The sequence below is a fragment of the Triturus cristatus genome, chromosome 1_2, assembly GCF_964204655.1.
Source record: "Triturus cristatus chromosome 1_2, aTriCri1.1, whole genome shotgun sequence".
Lineage (NCBI taxonomy): Eukaryota > Metazoa > Chordata > Amphibia > Caudata > Salamandridae > Triturus > Triturus cristatus.
This window is the reverse complement of record NC_140580.1, coordinates 1,074,043,263-1,074,066,718: the sequence shown is the minus strand read 5'-3', so window position 1 is coordinate 1,074,066,718 and position 23,456 is coordinate 1,074,043,263. Positions and strand designations below refer to the sequence as shown.

The 23,456-nt window shown below is 47.2% G+C and overlaps 1 long non-coding RNA gene and 3 other non-coding genes across 4 annotated transcripts in view; all 4 read right to left on the bottom strand.

Annotated features, from left to right (window-relative positions):
* Nucleotides 1–928: 928 nt before the first annotated feature.
* LOC146868678 (uncharacterized) overlaps nt 929–23,456 on the bottom strand; it is a 36,172-nt gene continuing 13,644 nt past the window's right edge. The window contains exons 5-12 of the long non-coding RNA XR_014963197.1: nt 19,855–19,903; nt 17,822–17,970; nt 16,661–16,722; nt 7,629–7,677; nt 5,194–5,240; nt 3,512–3,593; nt 2,800–2,848; nt 929–1,050 (exon numbers count right to left, since the gene is read on the bottom strand). This is a non-coding gene — a long non-coding RNA (uncharacterized LOC146868678). The remainder of the gene's footprint in view (nt 1,051–2,799; nt 2,849–3,511; nt 3,594–5,193; nt 5,241–7,628; nt 7,678–16,660; nt 16,723–17,821; nt 17,971–19,854; nt 19,904–23,456) is intronic.
* Nucleotides 2,641–2,772, bottom strand: LOC146868682 (small nucleolar RNA SNORA17). The gene has a single exon (XR_014968932.1). It is a non-coding gene; the product is annotated as a small nucleolar RNA SNORA17 (small nucleolar RNA).
* LOC146868681 (small nucleolar RNA SNORA17) lies at nt 7,470–7,601 on the bottom strand. Its single transcript, XR_014968930.1, has one exon. It is a non-coding gene; the product is annotated as a small nucleolar RNA SNORA17 (small nucleolar RNA).
* On the bottom strand, nt 19,697–19,827 carry LOC146868680 (small nucleolar RNA SNORA17). The gene has a single exon (XR_014968934.1). It is a non-coding gene; the product is annotated as a small nucleolar RNA SNORA17 (small nucleolar RNA).

Here is a 23,456-nt window from a genome sequence, read left to right as displayed (position 1 = left end):
AGAGTCTTCAGTGTGAATGCCGTGCAGGCGTTGCAGTCCTCACTGCGATGGTCAAGCAACAGGCAGAGATTGCAAACTGGGTGTTGGTCCCTGCGCATACGTGGTGGCAGTTGTAGAAGAATTTAAAGGGTGCCCAGGAAACCCCCTGTGCGCATTCTCCGTAGAACGTCAAAGTTCCTGGTGTTTCTCCTTTTTCATTGTCCCAGTTCCTTGACTTGTAGTACAGTATGTTGAGATTTGTCGTTTTCCTGCTGTTTTCTGTGGATTCTTCTCTATAGTACTGGAGCTCCTTCACTGTCGATCCAGACCAAACGGCAGGAAAAAAAAGAATCTGAAGATGGCGACCAAAGGTGAGAGCAAGTCATCATGAAGAGGCACCAAATGGTGGTATGTCGACACCCACCTGGGCCACAAAAAAAACTACCATTCCAGACCCAAGCACTAGATGGCGGAATAATGCACAGCATAGTGAATCCAGAAGATTGAAGCTGCAAACACATGTAACCCCTTTCAAGCGCTGAGTTAAGGGGGGGGGGGGGGCGCAGTGACTTGCACTGCCTTGTTTTACTACAAATTTGCCAAGTCACACAAAGAGACTTTGGTCTGAAGGATTGCACTGCCCTTGCGTGATGAAAGGCCAATGCAATCCCATGATAAATCTGGGCCCAACTCCTTGCACTCCTACTGCATACTAAAGAACTACGCGCTGCCCAACATCACTTCGCTTAAAAGCAGAAGAAGTTTGTGAAACCAGTCAATCCTAAAGCTTGACAAAGCAGCAGAAACCACACGAGTTACACGTGCCAATTGTGGCTGGATAATGACAATACAGAAGCCCGTTTTGAGAATTTGCATAGTGCAACATTACATAATACTAGAAACCAAAACTACAGTTCAGTGGGGCACTGTACATTCAGAAACACAAAAATGCCACATCACTAAAATGTTTTATTAGCAGTTTTTGCAAGTTAATGCCAGTTAACAAAATGTAGCAATGGCCACAAAATGTAGATCTTCACAGTTCTGGATTATACTGCAGCAGAACTCCAACTGAAAGAAAAATAAATAGAGTTAGTGTTTCTGAAGCATATGCAAGTAGTATTACACAGTTTCGTAACGATTGTCAAGACACGAAGAGAACCCCAAGAAGTTGCTAAATAGGACTGCTCTACAACCATTTTCCAACATACATGCCACAAAACTAAAAAAACAAAAAACACATTTCAAATTACTGGGCCAACCTCACCCCTGGTATGTTTTACATATTCATCAAAACAGTACCCACCACCTTGCCGCAGTCTTCCAGAAGCATACAGACCCAGCAAGCGTATGACCCTGGAGCCAATGAGACAGCAATGTCAGATGTCAAGTTTGGGAAACCAGGACATTGCATACCAGAATGTTTCCTTGTTCAACACCCCCACCCCCAATATCTAATATTTGGCAGAAAACCTGCCAACCTTATGGACCGAGGCTTATGGCATGTAACCTTGAGGAACTAACCCATGGCTCTGTAGAAACCCCTCTGATCAAAGCTACTCTGTGGAGACAAGCATGACTGGTACATGATCCCTCAGATACAAGCGGTTTAAACCGTCAAAACTCCCACAAGAGGTCTGAAATGGAGAGAAGGGTGACAGCACTTGGTACCAAAAAGGTTGAAAAAGCGCAGAACAGTCTTACTCTCGCCAAAAATTGCACTCAGGCCAAAATAGGTGGTCATGCCCTGAAATATGAATCCCAGACCCCATTACCCAGACAAAAAGCCATCTATAATTAGAATCTCTCCCAATGTTACTGTTCGGAATGTCCAACTAAGCCTTGTTCAGTTAGTGTCTGGTAGAGGCAGAGCAAGAGTTCAGTTAGGGCTGGGCAGGGAGTTGACAGACTCTTGGCATCCTTCCATCGCCAAGGGAGACTTTCGAACACAGGAAGACAAAGCTTCAAGGGCATGGACAAACGATCTAGAGACCACTACATGGGTACAGGGACAACTTGTGACGCATGTATGCAGGCACTCAAATGAATGCATGCAGCATTTACTAGTCCACCTGTTGCATGCATACGTCTGAGATTACTGGCACAAGGCCCAGTTTTTGGGCTTGGACAACTTTCCGGTATGGAAGAGTTGGCAGACTACCCACAAGGGTTCTAAAGTCATTTTTCCCTGGACATTACCACCAACAGCCTAGGCTCAGCGGCTGTAACTACTGGCACTCCAAGGTGGGACACGCTGGGTGCCCCAATCACAGCTCAAGTCAATGAGAAAGGAAACAAGTCTCCACCTCCAGAGGGTGTGCATGATTTGCTGAACTCACTGGAGGAAACCATAGGCCAGAAAATGCACATGACCGTGCAGCACTGTCAAGCCATGAGGAGACCGGCTAGAAAGGAATATAAAGATGGCGACTAGCAGACTACTTAGGGGCGAGAGAATTCCCACATTCAACCAACACAGGTTGTAATGGAGGACCAGGAACCAGAGGCTTTAGCATCACTGGGAGTCAAATTCAGATCTAAACAAAAACAGGACTTCTGAGCAGACCTTACAGCTGTAAATTATAGGCACTGGCTCACTGTTACAAATGCATAAAACGAAGCTTGTGTCACTGTACAAGAGAACCATTGCTCTAGAAAACGAGTGTTTGGCTGCTAATCATTCTGAGTGCTCATGGTTTGGAGCACCGAGCGTAGACACAGCCAGTCTCTCTGCGCCACCTACTGACACATACACAGCACTGCAGCTGCGTCTGCAACGCCTTTAGGAGCGGGACACTGCCAGAACCACAGTCTACTCACCATGAAGGTCCCTTCAGGTATCCAAGGCCAGCAGGGCTTCAGGTCGCATCTGCACAAACAAAGGAACGTGTAAGAGACACAGCAAAGCGCCATTCAGCGGAAGAGCATTTCAATCGCAATCAAATCACGCGGAACAAGTAAAAGCCCATTTAAAAATGGTCCCACAAAGTACAAGTTGAACGAGAAGCAACACCCAGCGCGATGGGATCTGCGCTGAAATTCTATCGTGGAAGGAAAAGAAAAAGATGCATCATTCAACCTCTGCAGTGAGATGGGCTTTAAAGTGCACTCACGCTATGGGAGGTGACAACACCCCGGAATTCATTAAAAGTCATAGAATATACAGCTTGGAACACCAGGGTCATGGAGTGAAAATTGACGGGTTGGAGACTCATTCCGCGGCCTATGAAATACTATGAAGTGTTAATCAGCACAGTAATGCCAGCAGCTGTTTAAAGCCTAGTTTGTAAATGCCCAGCCATGATTCTCAAGTTACTCGTGCCTACCACCAGCATGGCTTTTAAAAGGTGCATGAAACATGTAGCAGCAGCGCGTATGTACTGAATGAGCACAAAACCCAAGCGGTGTTAGTCCGGGCATCAGCACTCTAAAATTAGAGCACGAAATATTCTGCACAGAATAAACTCACGTTTTCGGAATTACTGACTCTAAACGCTTCTACAGGTGCTTCTTGTAATCCACTGGGACTTACCTTTATCTCCACAGTTGATCATGAATCCCACTGGGAGCCAAAGTGAGATTCAAAAATGTTGCACCCAATGAACCACCATGTCCTGAAGAAAAGAAAAAAGCTTGGTCACAGCGGCTATTTTACATTAAAATGACTGCTAGCCCCATGCAAGACCGACAGCACAACTGCCTTCAGACTTCAGAATAAAACATGCATGCCATCACCCCCACTCTTGCAAGGCTTGGGCGCAATGAAATGTCACGCAGCGGATTGAGGTGAACCGCACACAGCCGCCACCTCACCCAACGCCACGTTGTTGCTTTGCCCTTCAACGACAACTCACTGAGCCACAAGAGGCCCAGCAAGTGCTTTTAAGAAGGGGCATTCAGCATACATATCAATTGTGTATTATCTGGTCATCAACACACCCCGTTCTATAGGGAACAACATCACTAACCAGTTACAGTAAAGGATTAAGATCGGATTGAACACTGCCTTGGTGCCCTTCGCGCTCAGAAGTAAGAAAAGTGTAGAGGTTAATGTATGGGGTGCCACAATGGGCTGAACTCTACAGGACAGTAACGGCTGCTCAGAAACACTGACCTGCAATGAATGCATGGTCACAGGCCAAAGGGGGTTTAAACAGTGATTGGGGAGGGATCGGAGCAAGTATAGCCGGGAGGGAGGAGGGGGGAATCTTGACAGCGCACACGATATTTTCCCCATTTTCTGACGTAATTATTTAAATAAAGGAAAAGCACAATGACTGAGCTGCCACTTAAGACAGGAAACCCTGCTCAAATGCTACATAAGCATCAGGAACCAAACAAAACTTAAGCTTGTGCAAACACAAGCAGGGAAGAAAAGATAGTCCAAGACAAACAATAAGCCACACAGTGGAAAGATAGCAGTAGATCGGTGTTGCTCTGTGGGAGGGAACAAAGCACAAAAAGGAGGGACATAACGTTTAACCACCAAGTTTCTTAAAGGACAACCGAAGAAATATATAAAGGCAAAGGGCGGGATGTAAACCCACAAAGTGTATACAATATGCCTTGAAGAGAAAGCACAAGCCGCTTAGGCTCAACCTAAACAAGCATTGGAATAGCCAATAGGTCTCGCCTTTGGGACCTTATAAGTGTTTAGTCATGCAACAGTTGCATAACTAAATACTTATAAGGTCCCAAAAGCAAGACCTATTGGCTATGCCAAGCGGGCGTTCGGCTGCGAAAGTGAGTAATCGTGCTAAAGCGCGGCGCGCGTGCCCGTGCACATGCACTGTAGCTCTAGGCTGGCCTGCTAGCACTTTTTGGAGCCCTCTCAATAAGTTTACCAGCGCATGCGCTGGGTCAGGCGAGACAGAATAACTGACTTCATGGCACACTGTCAAGGACGACATTTTCACCAATAAACGAGTCCACATCTAAAAAGACTCGGCAGCATTGTATTTCAATTGGGTCCAGGTAAGAGGTCACATTCTATTCAAGTTAATTACTCACTGAAGTTGCAACTGTATGGGACCCACCTGTTATGTGATACACATTCAGCTCCAAGTATAACAAATGGCATGTTTTTGCCTGTTCAATCGGAGCGGTCGTGGTAGATCAGTGTAGACATTAGTGTCCACCCCCTACTGTCCCACAGCACTTCAGCCGGGTCTACAGCACCTCTGGGAGCAGAGTTAATTTGAGAATGACGCTCACCTTCATGCCAGTCAGCCTCGCCAAACTTTAGTCTTCATTGCCACAGGCTGGAAAGGAAAAAAAAAACACATCTAAAAGCTGCATAGAAAATGTAGCTGTCTGTACTCTGGTTTAAAGGATAAAAACTGAGCTATGATAAATGAGATCTGACCTATTTATCAGGGAGAATAAAGTGAAATAGGGACCGTGTGACACTCTTGCCAAACAGTACGCTGCTCTTAGAAGTTTAATTCTGGGATAAACAATGAGCCAGGATACATTTCACAAGTAACTGCCCCCTCCGGGCTCTCCAGAGGCCTCATGGGTGGGACAAAGTCAGAATTGAGCGTATCACGACCAGTGGTGGAGGGGCGCGTGCAGAGCTCCCAGGGCCAGCACGTGCTGCTGCCTAACAAATACGACTGCTCCACCACTGCCAGACACTTGGATACAGACTGGATGCGGAGCGCTGCTGCCCCCCCCCCCCGCTCCAGCAGATGCAGCGGTCAGACCAACCCACGACAGGACCTCAGAGTGACTGGACGAGCAGGCTCGGCGCAGGATGCGAGGGCATCAAACACGTGCAGATCAGGAACCCCAACTGTTGGGTGCCCGGAGCGTGGCCATCGCGAGCGTGATCTTCCATCACGGCTCGTGACTGCTTCGCTCGGGGTTGCGTGTGGCATCTTTCAAAGGGACGGGGAGTCGGGTGAGTTATGTTTTGGCCGTTAGAGGCATTCGACGTTTGTACTGAACTAGTGAGGATGCAATAAAGAGCGTCTACTGAGCAACTATCATTGTCCACTTGTCATCCCTCTGAGCCACGATTTCCTACCGCAACACCATGCAGTCAGCGCTTCAAGAGAATGGACAGAGTGCTAAAGAGCTCCAGCGCTAGATTTCACAAAGGCCCTCTGATCAAAGCTACTCTGGAGACAGGCATGACGGGTACACGATCGCTTAGCTACAAGGGGTTTAAACCGCCAACCCCCCCACAAGAGGTCTGAAATGGAGGGAAGGGACACAGCAGTGCAGAACCAAGTCTTGCGCTCGTCAAACATGAACACGGGCCAAAATAAATGGTCATGCCCTGAAATATAAATCCGACCCCATCACCCAGACAAAGCCATCAATATTTAGCATCTCTCCCAATGTTCCCGTTGGGGAAAGTCCAACTAAGCCTTGTTCAGTTGGAGTCTGGTGGGGCAGAGCAAGAGTCCGGGCTGGGCGTTGACCTACACTCTTGGCATCCTCCGATCACCAAGGGAGACTTCCGCACACAGGAAGACAAAGCTTCAAGGGCATGGATAAAAGATCTAGCGACAACTACATGGGTACAGGGACAACCTTTGTGACGCATGTATGCAGGAGCTCAAACGAATGCATGCAGCATTAACTAGTCCACCTGTTGCACATGCGATGCACACGTCCGAGATGCCCGGCCCGAGGCCCCAGTTTTCGGGTTGGACAGATTCCTGGCATTGAAGAGTTGGCAGACTACCCACAAGGGTTCTATTAAGTCATTTTTCCCCTGGACATTACCACCAACAGCCTAGGCTCAGGGGCTGTAATTACCGGCACTCAAAGGTGGGACACAGTGGGTGCCCCAATAACCACTCACAGCTCGGGTCAATGAGAAATTAAACAAGCCCCCACCCCTCCATAGGGGTGGCATGATTGGCTTAACTCACTGGAGGCAACAGTGAGCCAGAAAATGCACATGACTGCAGCACTGCAAAGCCATGAGGAGACCGGCTAGTCTGGCATATGAAAGATGGCGACTAGCAGACTATTTAGGGATGGTAAGTGCATCCATTCTGCCAGTTGTCAACTGCCCTGGTGGCTCATATTTCCAGGTGTCCCCAGCACAGATCATGGGTGCCACATTTCCAAATCAGGAAGGACGTGGCCGCGCAGGTGACTCAGTCACAGGCAAGGCCTGCGTTAGTGCCCCACTCCAGCTCACTTAAGTCTTCTAGCTCCAGAAGTTGCCAACAGCAAGCCATCATTGACCACCATAAATGACAAGTCATTCTTGGTTATGTGATCTAGAGCCATCCTCAGACCAGATTCACCTACAGCATGGGGCTCGAGGTACTGTCCAAGCAGAAACTACACCGGGGGTCTCGCCGAATTAGTGGCTTTAGCATCACTGGGAGTCCAATTCAGATCTAAACAAACAGGACTTCAGAGCAGACTTTAAAGCTGTAAATTATAGCTCCTGGCTGGCTCACTGTTACAAGTGCATACAACGAAGCTTCAGTGTAACTACAAGAGAACCATTGCTCTAGAAAACGAGTGTTTGGCTGCTAATCATTCTGAGTGCTCATGGTTTGGAGCACCGAGCGTAGACACAGCCAGTCTCTCTGCGCCACCTACTGACACATACACAGCACTGCAGCTGCGTCTGCAACGCCTTTAGGAGCGGGACACTGCAAGAAACACAATCTACTCACCACGAAGGTCCCTTCAGGTATCCAAGGCCAGCGGGGCTTCTGGTCGCATCTGCACAAACAAAGGAGCATGTAAGAGACACAGCAAAGCACCATTAAGCGGAAGAGCATTTCAATCGCAATCAAGTCACGCGGAACAAGTAGAAACCCATTTACAAATGGTCCCACAAAGTACAAGTTGAACGAGAAGCAACACCCAGCGCGATGGGATCTGCGCTGAAATTCTATCGTGGCAGAAAAAGATGCCTCATTCAACCTCTGCGGTGAGATGGGCTTTAAAGTGCACTCACGCTATGGGAGGTGACAACACCCCGGAATCCATTAAAAGTCAGAATATACAGATTGGAACACGAGGGTCATGGAGTGAACATTGACGGGTTGGAGACTCATTCCGCGGCCTATGCAATACTATGAAGTGTTAATAAGCACAGTAATGCCAGCAGCTGTTTAAAGCCTCGTTCGTAAACGCCCAGCCACGATTCACAGGACATTCTCATGGACTAAACTTCCCTTCCTCATTCGAATAGAAAGAAAGCAGTTCCTTCTGTTTAACCGTAAAACAGCCAATGTGATTTCAAAGGAAGGGCTGCAATAAAACGCACACCAACCCACGACTCCCCTTTCACCGCAAGAAAAGGTTGCTCTTATAGGCGGTGGCAACCATGTCCGACAAGTACTGTCAAAGACCTGTCGAGTGTTATCCAGTTTTGGAGCTATCGGCGTAGTAAGTGACGGTGTCTTTTACCCATGTGTTGTGGAGTAAATGTAGGTTGTGGATTGGAATGGTCAGTTATGGAATTGTGGGGATTTGTGTAGTGGAATTGTGGCATTGTAAGAGGTAGAAAGTGGATAGCAATTACGCTAAGTGGGTCTGTCGTGGAATATAACTGTGGAATGGTATTTTAATATGTAGTGTTTACTTGGGTTGTGCTCTTGAATTTCGTAGTATGTGGAAATCTGGTGTGCATTGGATGTGGCGTTGAATGCTGTTTGTTGAGTTATGTGGAATGGAAGTATGAAGTTAAGTGTGGCGTGAAATTATGCAGATTATCCAGGTATGCTACACAGAATTTGAAGCTCTGGCTTAACTTGTGAAATTACCAAGGATTATAAAAATAAAGATCTGTCTTTTCCCTAAAACAAACTAATGGGCCTCAACCAAAATAATGGCCTGTTCATACAGACAGCGACCTCATCTCACATGTTAAACACTAAGGCGCTGTGCAGACATCAGCACACATCCCAAAAGGAATATGCTACTTACCAGTATGCATCTGTTCTTGGCATGTAGAGCTGCAGAGTCACACACTGAGGATAAGATCGCCATCTGGTGTTGGGCTCGGATGATTGCAGGTTGTTGTCTTCGGAGAAGCCTTTGGTCACGAGGTTGGTGACTCCTCCCCTGGACAACAGTGCGCATGGGCATCCACTCCATCGGCAGATTGTTTTTCGCCATGTTGGGAAAAGATGGAGTATATAGAAAAGAAAGAAAGGATGTCCATGTGTAATGTCTAAGTAAGACGGATGCTGGAACAGATACAGGTCCCGGGGAGGCGGGCGGGCGTGTGTGACTCTGCAGCTCTACATGCCAAGAACAGATGCATACTGGTAAGTAGCATATTCCGTTCGAGGCATATGAGCTGCAGATCACACACTGAGGATAGATTATACAGCAGTGCTCCCCTTAGCGGTGGTCGCCTGTATCCGTTGCAGCAGTTTGAAATAAAGTTTTTAGGACAGCCTGGCCCACGGAGGCCTGTTGTTTGGCCTGCACGTCAACACAATAGTGTTTAGTGAAGGTATGCGTGGTAGACCATGTGGCTGCCTTGCAAATGTCTTCTAAGGGAATATTGCCTAAGAAGGCCATAGAAGCCCCTATTTTACGCGTGGAGTGCGCCCTAGGGGGAACTGTGAGTGTACGTTTAGCCTTGAGGTAGCATATTTGGATGCATTTAACTATCCACCTGGCTATCCCTGATTTGGAGATTGGGTTGCCTTTGTGTGGTGGCGCGAAAGCAACAAAGAGTTGTTTTGTCTTTCGAAAAGGTTTTGTTCTGTCGATGTAATAAAGCAATGCTCTTTTAACATCTAAGGTATGTAGGGCCCTTTCAGCTACCGAGTCTGGATTTGGGAAAAAGACCGGTAATTCTACTGATTGGTTAAGGTGGAAAGGGGAAATCACTTTTGGAAGAAATTTAGGGTTTGTCCTAAGAACCACTTTGTTACGGTGTAGTTGTAAGAAAGGTTCTTCAAGTGTAAGGGCTTGTATTTCACTTACTCTGCGCAGGGAAGTGATTGCGATAAGGAAGGCTACCTTCCATGTTAGGAATTGCAATTCACATTTGTGCATAGGTTCAAATGGGGGGCCCATGAGTCTTGTTAGGACCACATTGAGATTCCACACTGGGGCAGGTGGCAATCTTGGGGGAAGAATCCTTTTGAGACCTTCCATAAACGCTTTGATGGCTGGTACCTTAAAAAGGGACAGGTGTTGCCTATTTTGCAAGTAGGCTGCCAAGGCTGCTAGGTGTAATCGTATAGAGGAATACGCTAGATTGCATCTTTGCAAGTGTAGTAGATAGCAAATGATGTTTTGGATGGAAGCATCCAATGGATGTATGTCATTATTAGCGCAGTAGATGGCAAATCGTTTCCATTTAGCGGCATAACACGCTCTAGTAGTAGGGCGTCTGGCTTCTTTTATGATATTCATACAGTCTGGAGGGAGATTGAGGTAACCGAACTCTAAGACCTCAGGAGCCAGATCGCTAGGTTCAGTGTTTGAGGATCTGGGTGTCTGATTTCTCCATGGTTCTGGGTTAACAGATCCGGGGAGAGGCGTAGCTTTTGATGTGGAACTAAAGATAGTTCCAGAAGTGTGGTGAACCATGGTTGACGTGCCCAAGTGGGAGCCACTAGTATTAGTGTTAGTGACTGTTGTTTCAGTTTGCGTACCACAAATGGAACTAGTGGGAGAGGCGGAAAGGCGTACGCAAATCTGCCTGACCAGTTCATCCATAGGGCATTGCCCTTCGACTGTGGGTGTGGAAACCTGGCGGCGAAGGTTGGGCATTTTGTGTTTTCGGGAGTGGCGAACAGGTCTATGTCTGGTTGTCCCCACTTCTGGAAGAAGGGGAGTAGAACCTTGGGGTGTAGTTCCCATTCGTGGATCTGTTGTGTGTGGCGACTTAGGAGGTCGGCCACTTGGTTGTGGATCCCTGGGAGATGTTCTGCTAACAGGTAGATGTTTTGGGGAATTGCCCATCTCCAGATTTGCTGTGCCAGTTGGGACAGTTGGAGAGAGTGTGTCCCTCCCTGTTTCTGTATATAATACATTGTCGTCATGTTGTCTGTGCGTATGAGGACAGTTTTGTTCTTTAGGTGAATTTGAAAGGATTTTAGTGCTAGGAACACTGCTAAGAGTTCCAGGTGGTTGATGTGGAGCAGTTTCTGTTGACTGGTCCATCTGCCCTGAGTGGTATGGTGAAGGAGGTGGGCTCCCCACCCCGTGAGAGATGCGTCTGTAGTTAGCACAACTTGTGGAAGAGGCTCTAAGAACGGTCTCCCTTTGGACAGGTTGATGGTGTTCCACCATTTCAGTGATCGAAGTGAGCGACTGTCCACCAACACCAGATCGGTAAGTTGTCCGTGAGCTTGGTTCCACTGTTGTGCTAAGCATTCTTGTAAGGGACGCATTTGAAGTCGTGCGTGTGGGACTATGGAGATGCAGGACGCCATCATGCCTAGGAGCTGCATGAACACTCTTGCTGGAAGAGATGGATGAGTTTGAAATTGAGAGATGAGATTTTGTATACTGGCTATCCTGGCTGTGCTGGGATAGGCAATGGCTTTGGATGTATCTATGGTTGCTCCTAGATACTGATGTAAGTGGGAAGGTTGTAGGTGGGATTTGGGGTAGTTGATAGTGAATCCCAAATCGTGGAGAGTTTGAATCGTGCGATGAGTGTGGAGAACGCATTTTTGGTATGTATTGGCTTTTATGAGCCAATCGTCCAGATAGGGGAAGACATGGATCTGTTGTCTTCTGAGATGCGCTGCCACGACTGCTAGGCACTTGGTGAACACTCTGGGTGCTGTTGTTACTCCGAATGGGAGAACTGTAAATTGATAGTGTTGCCCATCTACCACAAATCGTAGATATTTTCTGTGAGCGGGATGCATAGGGATGTGAAAGTATGCGTCCTTGAGGTCCAATGTGGCGAGGAAGTCTCCCTGTTGTAAAAGTGGGAGGACTTGTTGGAGAGTGGTCATGTGAAAATGATCCGAATGTATATACTGGTTTAGTAGTCTGAGATCCAGTATGGGCCTTAGTGTTTTGTCCTTTTTGGGAATGAGGAAGTATAGAGAATATACCCCTTTTCCCTGATGTTGAAGGGGAACTGGTTCTATCGCATGTTTTTGTAACAGGGATTGAACTTCTTGTTTGAGGAGAGAGAGATGATGCGAGGACATTGGACGTTGTTTGGGCGGTATGTTTGGGGGGGATTGTATGAGTTCGAGGCAGTAGCCAGACTGGATAATTTGTCTTACCCACCTGTCTGTGGTGATGGAAGTCCAGACAGGCAGGAATTGTTGGAGTCGTCCCCCGACCGGAGTGGAATGGTCTGGGGGGAGTGGTGGCAAGTCACTGTTTGGTGGCTGGTGAGGTGCGGGTGTTGTTGTTATTGCCGCGTCCTCGACCTTTGTTATTGTTTCCCCTATAACCTCCCCGGAAGTAACCTCTGTTAGGGGATGTTTGTCCAGAATTTTTAAAGGTGGACGTGGTCTCAGTTGATGTGTTTTTGGAGCCTCCTCTATAAAAGGAGCGACGAAAGGAACCCCGGTTCTGTTGAGACTGCAGTGCTCCCATAGACTTGGCAGTTTCATTATCCTTTTTCATTTTTTCTAATGCAGTATCCACTGCAGGGCCAAATAGCTGCTCTTGGTTGAAAGGTTGAGCAAGAATTGCGGTTTGAACCTCCGGTTTAAAACCGGAAATACGGAGCCAGGCATGTCGTCTGAGTAGGACGCCAGTATTGACCGCTCTAGAAGCAGTGTCTGCTGCATCTAAGGCGCATTTAATGGAGGCATTAGATATTAATTTGCCTTCTTGGATGAGGTCAGAGGCCTGGGACTTAAAAGGTTCAGGCAGATGCTGCATAAGGTCCTCAAGTTGGTCATAATGCGCTCTATCATACCTGGCTAACAGGGCCTGGGTATTGGCAATACGCCAATGGTTAGCCGCCTGCGCGGCGACCCGTTTGCCCGAGGCTTCTAAAAGCTTAGACTCCTTGTCTGGGGGAGGCGTTTCTCCAGTTGTCTGAGAGTTAGCGCGCTTCCTGGCATTTGATACGACTAGGGAGTCTAAAGGGAGCTGGGCCTTAATGTATGCAGGGTCTTGCGGGGCTGGTCGGTACTTTTTTTCGATGCGTGGGTTGAGCACCCTAGCTCGAACAGGGTCCTTAAAGACTTCAGTAGCATGCTTTATAACCCCTTTGATCATGGGCAGTATGTGGACAGTCTTTTGTGACTGCTCAAAGGTATCAAGGAGGAAGTCCTCTTCAATGGCGTCTGTGTGCATTGTAACGCCGTGGAATGTTGCTGCCCTATTTATAAGTTGGCCGTACCCTAGGTGGTCATCAGGAGGGGAGGGCTTGGAAGGGTAGGTAGTGGGGTCAGGCATGTCAGGTATAGGATAAGACCAGTCATCCACGGGTGCTGGGTCTGGGAACGTAAAAGGGTCGTTTGGGTCAGCAGGATCATCAAATAAATCAGGGTCCGCCCCTCCCCCTAAGTCATCATTATCATCCTGTGGAGGAGGTGAATGATAGGGAGATGGTAAAGGTAAAGGTAAAGGAGAAGCAGGAGGAGGAGGAGGGGGAGGGGGGGGACGGGTTAGGAGGTAAAACAGGAGAGGAAGGACGAAGTGGTGAAGTAGCACAGTCCTTTTTCCGTATGGGAGCTGGGGGAGGTGTAGTGTCCAGCTTCCGCTTTTTATATGGGATGGCAGTCACATGTCCCGTTTTAGGATTGATGTAGATCCGCTTCTGAGTAGGATCTGGTCGAAAAAGATCATCTGGCTCCGAAGGTGGTGTCTGTGACGTCCGCTTCGGGTCTTTATGAGCTTGTTTCGGCGGGGACGCAGTTTTCGGCTCCGATGATTTTTTCGGTGCCGACTGATTTTTCGGTGCCGACTGATTTTTCGGTGCCGACTGATTTTTCGGTGCCGACTGATTTTTCGGTGCCGACTGATTTTTCGGTGCCGACTGATTTTTCGGTGCCGACTGATTTTTCGGTGCCGACTGATTTTTCGGTGCCGACTGATTTTTCGGTGCCGACTGATTTTTCGGTGCCGACTGATTTTTCGGTGCCGACTGATTTTTCGGTGCCGACTGATTTTTCGGTGCCGACTGATTTTTCGGTGCCGACTGATTTTTCGGTGCCGACTGATTTTTCGGTGCCGACTGATTTTTCGGTGCCGACTGATTTTTCGGTGCCGACTGATTTTTCGGTGCCGACTGATTTTTCGGTGCCGACTGATTTTTCGGTGCCGACTGATTTTTCGGTGCCGACTGATTTTTCGGTGCCGACTGATTTTTCGGTGCCGACTGATTTTTCGGTGCCGACTGATTTTTCGGTGCCGACTGATTTTTCGGTGCCGACTGATTTTTCGGTGCCGACTGATTTTTCGGTGCCGACTGATTTTTCGGTGCCGACTGATTTTTCGGTGCCGACTGATTTTTCGGTGCCGACTGATTTTTCGGTGCCGACTGATTTTTCGGTGCCGACTGATTTTTCGGTGCCGACTGATTTTTCGGTGCCGACTGAGGTTTCGGTGCCGACTGAGGTTTCGGTGCCGACTGAGGTTTCGGTGCCGATTGATGTTTCGGTGCCGAATGAGTTTTCGGTGCCGATGGACTTTTAGGCATCGATGTTGAAGAACGTTTCGGTGCCGGTGGAGACTTCGGTGCCGAGGAACGTTTCTGTGCCGAAGGAGATTTCGGTCTTGGAGCCTGTTTCGGTGCCAACAATGAGTGTTTGGGTGCCGAGGGTGTTAAAGGCACAATTAGGTGAGGTTTGCTCGAGCCCGAGCCACCCACAGGCTTAGATGTCTTCGGAGCCGGGCCCGAGGGCGGGGCTTCTGAAGAGGATTTCCGGTCGCGACTGGGCCCAACTGGCGGAGTCTTGACCACTGCTTTTTTGGATGGGGCAGGGGCAGGGGGGGTGGTACTCACACGCTGCCCTGGAGTGATGAGGTCATCGGAATCGTCGGCTTCGGACACGATCTCGAGATCTTCGGTGTCGTCTTCGGGAACATCTTGAGCAAAGATGTCTTCCGGTTCTGGAGCTGGTTTGGCCATAATATGGCGTCGAGCTCTTCGGTCCCGGAGGGTCTTCTTCGAACGGAAAGCGGAACAAGCTGGACAGGTGGACTCGTTGTGTTCCGGCGACAGGCAGAGGTTGCAAACCTCGTGGTGGTCACTGTGGGGGAACTTCGCTCCACACTGGGGGCATTTTTTGAAGGGTGTCCTGTCCATCAGCCGCTTCCGGAACCGGTCCGAGTTGATGTCGACGTCGATGGAATACAAATCAAAGAGTTAAATCGATTGCTGGAAGTTTTCTGCTGGAGCGGAAAAAAGTTCATCCGAACCCAATGGCGGAAAAAAACAATCTGCCGATGGAGTGGATGCCCATGCGCACTGTTGTCCAGGGGAGGAGTCACCAACCTCGTGACCAAAGGCTTCTCCGAAGACAACAACAACCTGCAATCATCCGAGCCCAACACCAGATGGCGATCTTATCCTCAGTGTGTGATCTGCAGCTCATATGCCTCGAACATACTACTTAACATTCTTCCAATCATGCACGACAGTAACTATTAAATTCTTGATTCTGAAAGCGTGGAGCTTAAAATAGGTAGAAAAGCACATGAAGTGACAATACAGTACTGCCCAAACTCCAATGTTGACCCAGTGTGCCTCAAAGCACTTCTTGCTGTAATCCCTTGGCCACCATCCCTGTGGGACCAGCTGAACACTAAAGTTCATAACATTTAGACAGGTTAAAAATAGATTTGTCATGACGACACATCGAATGCTTTCACCCCTGTTAAACTTCAGAGAGTCACATTTTTAAAGCAGCCATTTATCCATGATGAATATATTTATATTTGAGATTTTCCCTGCAAGTTACTCACTGCAAAAGCCACAAATAACTGAAATGACCATTACCAAGGAAACCAAATGAGATCCAATGACGCAACCCATAGAGGCCAAAACAGTATGGGCCCTTGAATGCTCCACAGATGTGGAAAACATCTTTTACAAAGACGCTGTAGCAAGGAAAGACCTGTACTCCTAACAAGGAAGCCACCAAAAATGGAAACTTTGCCAAACACGAGAAAGAAACAAAAAGTGCTGGAAAACAGATAAGCAAAGAATACCAGTAATTGGTCAGTGCTCCGTGGGAGGAAACAAAATTGACTGAGGAGCAAAGATAAACCGCAAGCAAGCCTTTTTAAAGGGCAATGTAATAAAAACGGCAATGGGCTGTAAGCCCATAAAGTGTATACGAAATTTAACCACCACAAGTGCTGCCTAGGCTCCACCGCTGAAGGAGCCACACAACTATTTTGTACAAGCCCAACTTTGTGATGCTATATACACCTTTGTAGGCACCTCTTTTCATAATCACCTGGAAAAGATAATGTGCCAGACAAGCAGCATTAAACTGAGTATTTCTGCACATGGGTAATTGGAATTTTTTTTTTTGTAATTTTGCACATTAGTGCCCATTGTGCTGAGCTCAAGTTCCTCGTGGCTACCACCAGCATTGCTTTAGAAAGGTGCATGAAACATGTAGCATTAGCTCATTACATGCACTGAATGGAGCACAAAACCCAAGCGTGGAAAGTCGGGGCATGACCACTAAAATTAGACACCAAATATCCTGCACAGAATAAAATCTCACTTTTGGAATTACTCCCTGAATTCAAACGCTTCTACAGGCGCTTCTTGTAATCCACTGGGACTTACCGCTATCTCCACTGTTGGTCACGAGTCCCACAGGGAGCCAAAGTGAGATGCAAAACCATGTCCTGAAGAAAAAGAAAAATTGTGGTCACAGCGGCTATTTTACATTAAAATAACTGCTCTCCCATGTAAGACTGACAGCACAACTGCCTTCAGGCTCACTGGATTTAGAACACATGCATGCAGACACCCCCACTCTCGCAAGGCTTGGGCGCGATGAACTGTCACGCAGCGGATTGAGGTAAACCGCACACAGCCGCCACCTCACCCAACGCCGCGTTGTTGCTTTGCCCTTCAACGACAACTCACTGAGCCACACGAGGCCCAGCAAGTGCTTTTAAGAAGGGGCATTCAGCATACACATCAATGGTGTATTATCTGGTCATCAACACACCCCGTTCTATAGGGAACATCACTAACCAGTTACAGTAAAGGATTAAGATCGGATTGAACAGTGCTTCGGTGCCCTTTGCGCTCAGAAGTAAGAAAAGTGTAGAGGTTAATGTATGGGGTGCCACAATGGGCCGACTCTGCAGGACAGTAAGGGCTGCTCAGTTTGAAACCCTGACCTGCAATGCATGGTCACAGGCCAAAGGGGGTTTAAAGCAGTGATGGGGAGAATCTTTAAAACGTGCACATGCCATCTTGCCTTTTTCTCACGTAAATATTTAAATAAAGGAGAAGCACGAGGTCTTAGCTGCCACAAAAGCATAAGGGGAAACTGCTGTTCAAATGCTACAAAAGCATCAGGAACCAAACAAGACTGAAGCGTTTGCAAACACAAGCAGGGAAGAAAAGCTAGTCCAAGACAAACAAATAAGCCACCAAGGGGGAAGATATCAGTAGTTGGGTACTGCTGTGGGAGGGAACAAAGCATAGAAAGGAGGGACAAAGTAAAGTTTAACCACCAGCCAGCAACCATCTTAAAGGACAGCCGAAGAAATATACAAGGCAAAGGGCGGGATGTAAACCCACAAAGTGTATTTAGCATGCCTTGAAGAGAAGGCACACGCGCCGCTTCGGCTCAACCTAAAAACGGACTTCATGGCACACTGTCAAGGATGACGTTTCTACCAGTAAAGTAAATGTCTAAAAAGACATAGAACTATTGTATTTCAAATTCCATTGGGTCCAGGTAGGTCACATTCTCTTCAAGTTACTCACTGAAGTTGCAGCTGTATGGAACACACACGTTATTTGACACATTCAGCTCGATCTACAGCACCTCCGAGCAGAGTTCATTTGAAGAATTGAAATGACGCTCGCCTTCATGCTGGTCAGGCTCGCAGAGCTTTAGTCTTTATTGCCACAGGCTGGAAAAAAAAAAAAAAAAAAAATCCAAAAGCTGCATAGAAAAGGTCACAAAATGTAAATGTAATCTGGTTTAAAGGATACAAATTAAGCAATGATATGAGCTAATCTCAGACTCTTATCAGGGGAGAATAAAGTGAAATAAGGACCATGTGTTACACTCATGCCAAACAGTACACTGCTCTTAGAAGTCCAATTCTGGGATGAACAGAATACTGAGCCAGGATACATTTCACAAGTAGCCGGGCTCTCCAGGGGTGCCAGCAGCCTGACAGAAAGTCAGAAGATGGCGTGGCACAACCCGTGGTGTCCAGGGATGCGAGCAGAGCTCCCAGGGACAGCACCTGCTGCCCCCAAACTAATATGACTATTCCACCCCTGCCAGACACTGTGCGGAGCGCTGCTGCCCCCCCCCCCCCCCCCCCCCCAACAGATGCAGCGGTCAGACCAACCCACAGCTCGACAGGACTTCACTCAGGGTGACTGGACGAGCAGGCCAGGCTCGGCGCAGGATGCGAGGGCATCAAACACGGGTGCAGCAGAACGGGAACCCCAACACCATGCAGTCAGCGCTTCAACAGAAAGGACAGTTCTAAAGAGTTCCAGCGCTAGATTTCTCAAGACCCTCTGATCAAAGCTACTCGAGACAGACATGACGGGTACACGATCCCTTAGATACAAGGGGTTTAAACCACCAACCCCCACAAGAGGTCTGAAATGGAGGGAAGGGACAGCACTTGGTACCAAAAAGGACGAAAGAAAAGTGCAGAACCCAAGTCTTACTCTCGCCGAACATGGGCCAAAATAAATGGCCGTACCCTGAAATATGAATCCCAGACCCCATCACCCAGACAAAGCCATCAATATTTAGAATCTCACCAGTGTTCCTGTTGGGAATTTCCAACTGAGCCTTATTCAGTTAGTGTCTGGTAGGGGCAGAGCAGAGTCCTCTGTCCAACCAGTTTGGGCTATGCAGGGTGTTGGACCTACACTCTTGGCATCCTTCTATGCCAAGGGAGACTTCCAAACACGAAAAATATTCCTATAGGGCCTGGACAAGGAAGATTATCTGGAGACCACTACCCACTTGGTACATGGGGTTCATTGTGACACATGTATGCCGGTGCTTAATGAACTGCCTGCAGCATTAACTAGTCCACCTGTTGCATATGCAATGCATAGGTCTTCGAGATGACCGGCACGAGGCACCAGTTTTTGGGCTCTGACAGCTTCCTGGCATGGAAGAGTCGGCAGACTACCTACAAGGGTTCTAACAAGTCGGGTTCCCGTGGATATCACCAACAGCTTGTAACTACCGGCACTCAAGGCCCATTAACCAATCAAAGCTCACGTCAATGAGAAAGTACACGAGTCCCCACCTCCAAGGGTTTCCATGATTTGCTGAACTCGCTGGAGGAAACAGTAGGCCAGAAAATGCACATTACCGGGCAGCACTCAAGCCATGCAGGAGACCGGCTAGACAGGCATATTAAAGATGGCGACTAGCAGACTAGTTAGAGGCGAGAAAAATCCCACATTCAACCAACATAGGTTGTAATGGAGGACCAGGAACCAGAGGCTTTATCACTGGGAGTCAAATTCAGATCTAAACCAAAACACGACTTCAGAGCAGACTTTACAGCTGTAAATTATAGATCCTGGCTCACTGTCACAAACGCATAAAACGAAGCTTGTGTCACTGTACAAGAGAACCATTGCTCTAGAAAACGTGTTGGCTGCTAATCATTCTGAGTGCTCATGGTTTGGAGCACCGAGCGTAGACACAGCCAGTCTCTCTGCGCCACCTACTGACACATACACAGCACTGCAGCTGCGTCTGCAACGCCTTTAGGAGCGGGACACTGCAAGAAGCACAATCTACTCACCATGAAGGTCCCTTCAGGTATCCAAGGCCAGCGGGGCTTCTGGTCGCATCTGCACAAACAAAGGAGCATGTAAGAGACACAGCAAAGCACCATTAAGCGGAAGAGCATTTCAATCGCAATCAAGTCACGTGGAACAAGTAGAAACCCATTTACAAATTGTCCCACGAAGTACAAGTTGAACGAGAAACACCCAGCGCGATGGGATCTGCGCTGAAATTCTATCGTGGAAGGAACACAAACAAGCATTAAAAATGCAATAGGTCTATTTGCTTTGCTATACAATACCATTAGTAAAGCAAATGGCTTAACTCAATAAAAGGCGAGACCTATTGCCTTTTCAATGCTAGTTATTTCATAGTTGCAATCGCCACACATTTAAATTGTTCCATTTCGCAATGATTACTAAACGTAAGAGATCAGCTTTTCAGCAGCTGCTTCAACTTGACTGCTCACATCTGGATTCAGAGTCAAGCCTGCTCTCCCTTAATGCAATTTCAGACCCAGACCTTGAATTGTGTGCGATTGCGCTTTGGCGCGCCAGCTTCATAGTTTGTATGTTTGTGGTTGTTAGTCCCCAATGAGATCTCATTGTATTGTGTTATCAAAGCATTTTTTCCAGATACTAAGAGCATACATATGCTTATATCAGAATGTGATCAACCAATTCCATGACTTGGAGGTAATAATGCACTTTCCTCCTGTCCACCAGTCTGGCACTTTGTCTTCTCTCCCAGGTTCTTACACCAACCGGAGAAAACATTTCACTAACTTACGTTCAAATATTAAGAGCTTTAATCATCTCCTTAGAATATGGTTTAGTCTTTTGGCTACGACCCAAGTAGAAATTCGGATTCCAAAGAATTGATCTGCAGAGGGTTCATGCAAGGCATTGCTGGCAGCTATGATATTGCTAAGCAGGCGGTCCCTGGCGCGGCTAAGTCTGCTGCATCCAAGCCAGCCTTTACATCTTGGATCATAAATTCCATAAGTGGAATGGAGGAATGCAGCAGCTGGGGCTTGTATACATCTTCACAAAGCATCATGGATTGTACAGCTAGTGCACTTTTAAAGCCTAGCATGGCATTCATGCAGCGATTCTCTGTTTCTAATGAACCTTAGAGTCTGCTATTAGGGAATGGTAATACTTTGGAAAATATTCTAGATGGTGAGGGCTTGGAAATATGACATTTTATTTAGCAATTGATATTGGTGTCGATTTAACACGTTAGTCTCAAATCCGATCTTTTTTGCTTTGGGTAATAAGGTTTGTCAAACCTCAGCTAATGGACAATAATAGACTGGGCAGGTGCACAGGGTTCTGTGCATAGGTAAGTGTATCTGGCTCTTTACACTCCTTGGCAAGCCTGTAGTAGGAGGAAGATCTTCACGCCTTTATGCTATTTCCTGAAACCAACGTTGAGACAAAGTGAGGACATTAAAGGATGCGGGTAGTTAATCTGCGAGTGGGGCTTTGAGGAATAGTGTGACGTGATAAGTTAAGGAAATTGAGAATTACACTTGCATGCCGAAGATGCAGACTAAGTGATAGCTCAAGAATAAAGGCAAGGGCAATATTGCAGACTGGACCAGCTAGCGCTGGAGATTGGAAGAGAGGGACAACGATAAAGGGAGGCTTTCAAATGGAAGGGCAAGCCTCAAGTTGACCAACGTGACCTCTGTTAGATATCCATCCGTTTCAAGACCCACCTGCATTTCCAGTGTCAACCCCTTCATACTGGTCTTCTGGTTGAAGATATCAATACATCGGAGTATGATCAGCATACATATGGACAACTGATAGTGTGACAGATGCAGACTGTTGCAAATGGAGCTGTATAGGCATTAAATAAGGTATGAAACAACCTGGACCCTTGTTTTCCTCAGGCGAGGCTAGTAATCAAGTAGCACCAGATGTGAGCAATATGCACCGAAAGATCTGACCCACTGGAGTGTGTTGCTCCAGTTCCACAGTATGATGCTAGTTGGGGTGTACGCAAGCATGGCCCTATTCCTTGTATAGTGGAGCGATTCGTTTATATTCTGGTCATGTTCTGAATATACATCTAGTTATAGCACAGTTGGTTTGCAAATAGACCCAAATCACTTACCGCATGCTTGTAAAATAAGCTAAGTATGAGATAAATCCTAATGAATTTAACATTTGATCTTATTTTTGTAGCTTTGTGTGTTTGCAACAGTAACATCCAGGGACAGCATATAAATTGCCCTTTACTTATGTTATCAATACTGTATTTTGATGTACCATTGCTGTGCCTCTCATGAAAATGTTCAATGTGGGGAGACCGCTTTTCACACCTTCGAACTGGGCCCAATGAACTAACCTAAACTGCATCTCAGATGCAGTTTGTGCAACATCCGCTAAGCAATCCAAGATGGTTTGTGCTAAACCTTTGCAGAAGAAAAATGGCATTAGGTAGGGCTCTGAATTCTTGCCCATTAGTCGTCAAGAGACAGGTATTGGGTCTTTACCACTCTGTATATTTGTGAATGCAGGGATGGAGAGGTTTCAAACCACAAAAACAGACGGAACAGAAAGTCAGAAGCGCATCAAGTGGGCGGATGTGCTGCCCACCCCGCATCTCGAGTGTGAGCTTGGCAACAGCCAGTTCCGGTTTCCCTCCATCTCAGTCATCCCCATTTTGTGCTCTGTCCAAGCAGCAGAAAATGGCCGCTGCTTCAGGGCAAGATGAGACTATAAATAAAGCACGTAGTTTATCTATACATGCATCTTGCGGTTTTGTTGTGCACTTAAAATTCAAGCTTACGAGTGAACTACGTGAAGAAAGTACATGATGCACCCCCAACTGGAAAACCAAGTTAGGGGAGGGGCAAGCTCAACAGGTCAGTTGCCCGTGTGATTAGACCCGCCGTGAATGTACTAAAGGTTACCACCAGGGCTGATTATTTGTTTGCAATAGCTAGTTTACCAGGCACCTTCACTAAATTCACTGATGGGGTAGGAACGTGAAGGCAGACTTTGCTTTTACAAGGCTATCTTTTTGGAGTAAATGTAGGGATACGAGCTGCTGCTTCAGCACTCACAGGGGCAGACAACTGGGGCATTGTGCAATGGCCGCCGCCTCTCCAGCCGAAGTCAAAGCCAGAACTCAATAGTGGCTTGGCAATAATGTTTGGACTGGAATGCTAGCAATATAAAAGGTGACATTTCATTGGTTTGGTGCCACATATCATGGTGTTTGTTTTGTTAATTAGCAGTTTGTTCTGCTACAAACTTGCTAAATTTATCCATGAGTCGTAGGCCAACAGGGGTCCTAGAAAGGAGCACCGCATCATCTGCGTATAATAGAGTAGGTATGGCATTGCCAGATATTAGCGGGTGTTCAAATGTGAATATTCCACAGTGGTGAATTAGTAGAAAGATTTATTCAATTACAACTCTAGCATGAGCAGCACCAACGTTACACAGGGCATCAGCAAGTCTTATACGCTCCAGATTACAACAGCGGGGAGTCTACAATTTATCAATCTTGTTAATGAATAGCAAAAAAAGTAGGGCAAGGACAACCTTGGCGAATGTCATGTTTCAAATACATTGGAGTGCACTTACCCACCTGTCCATA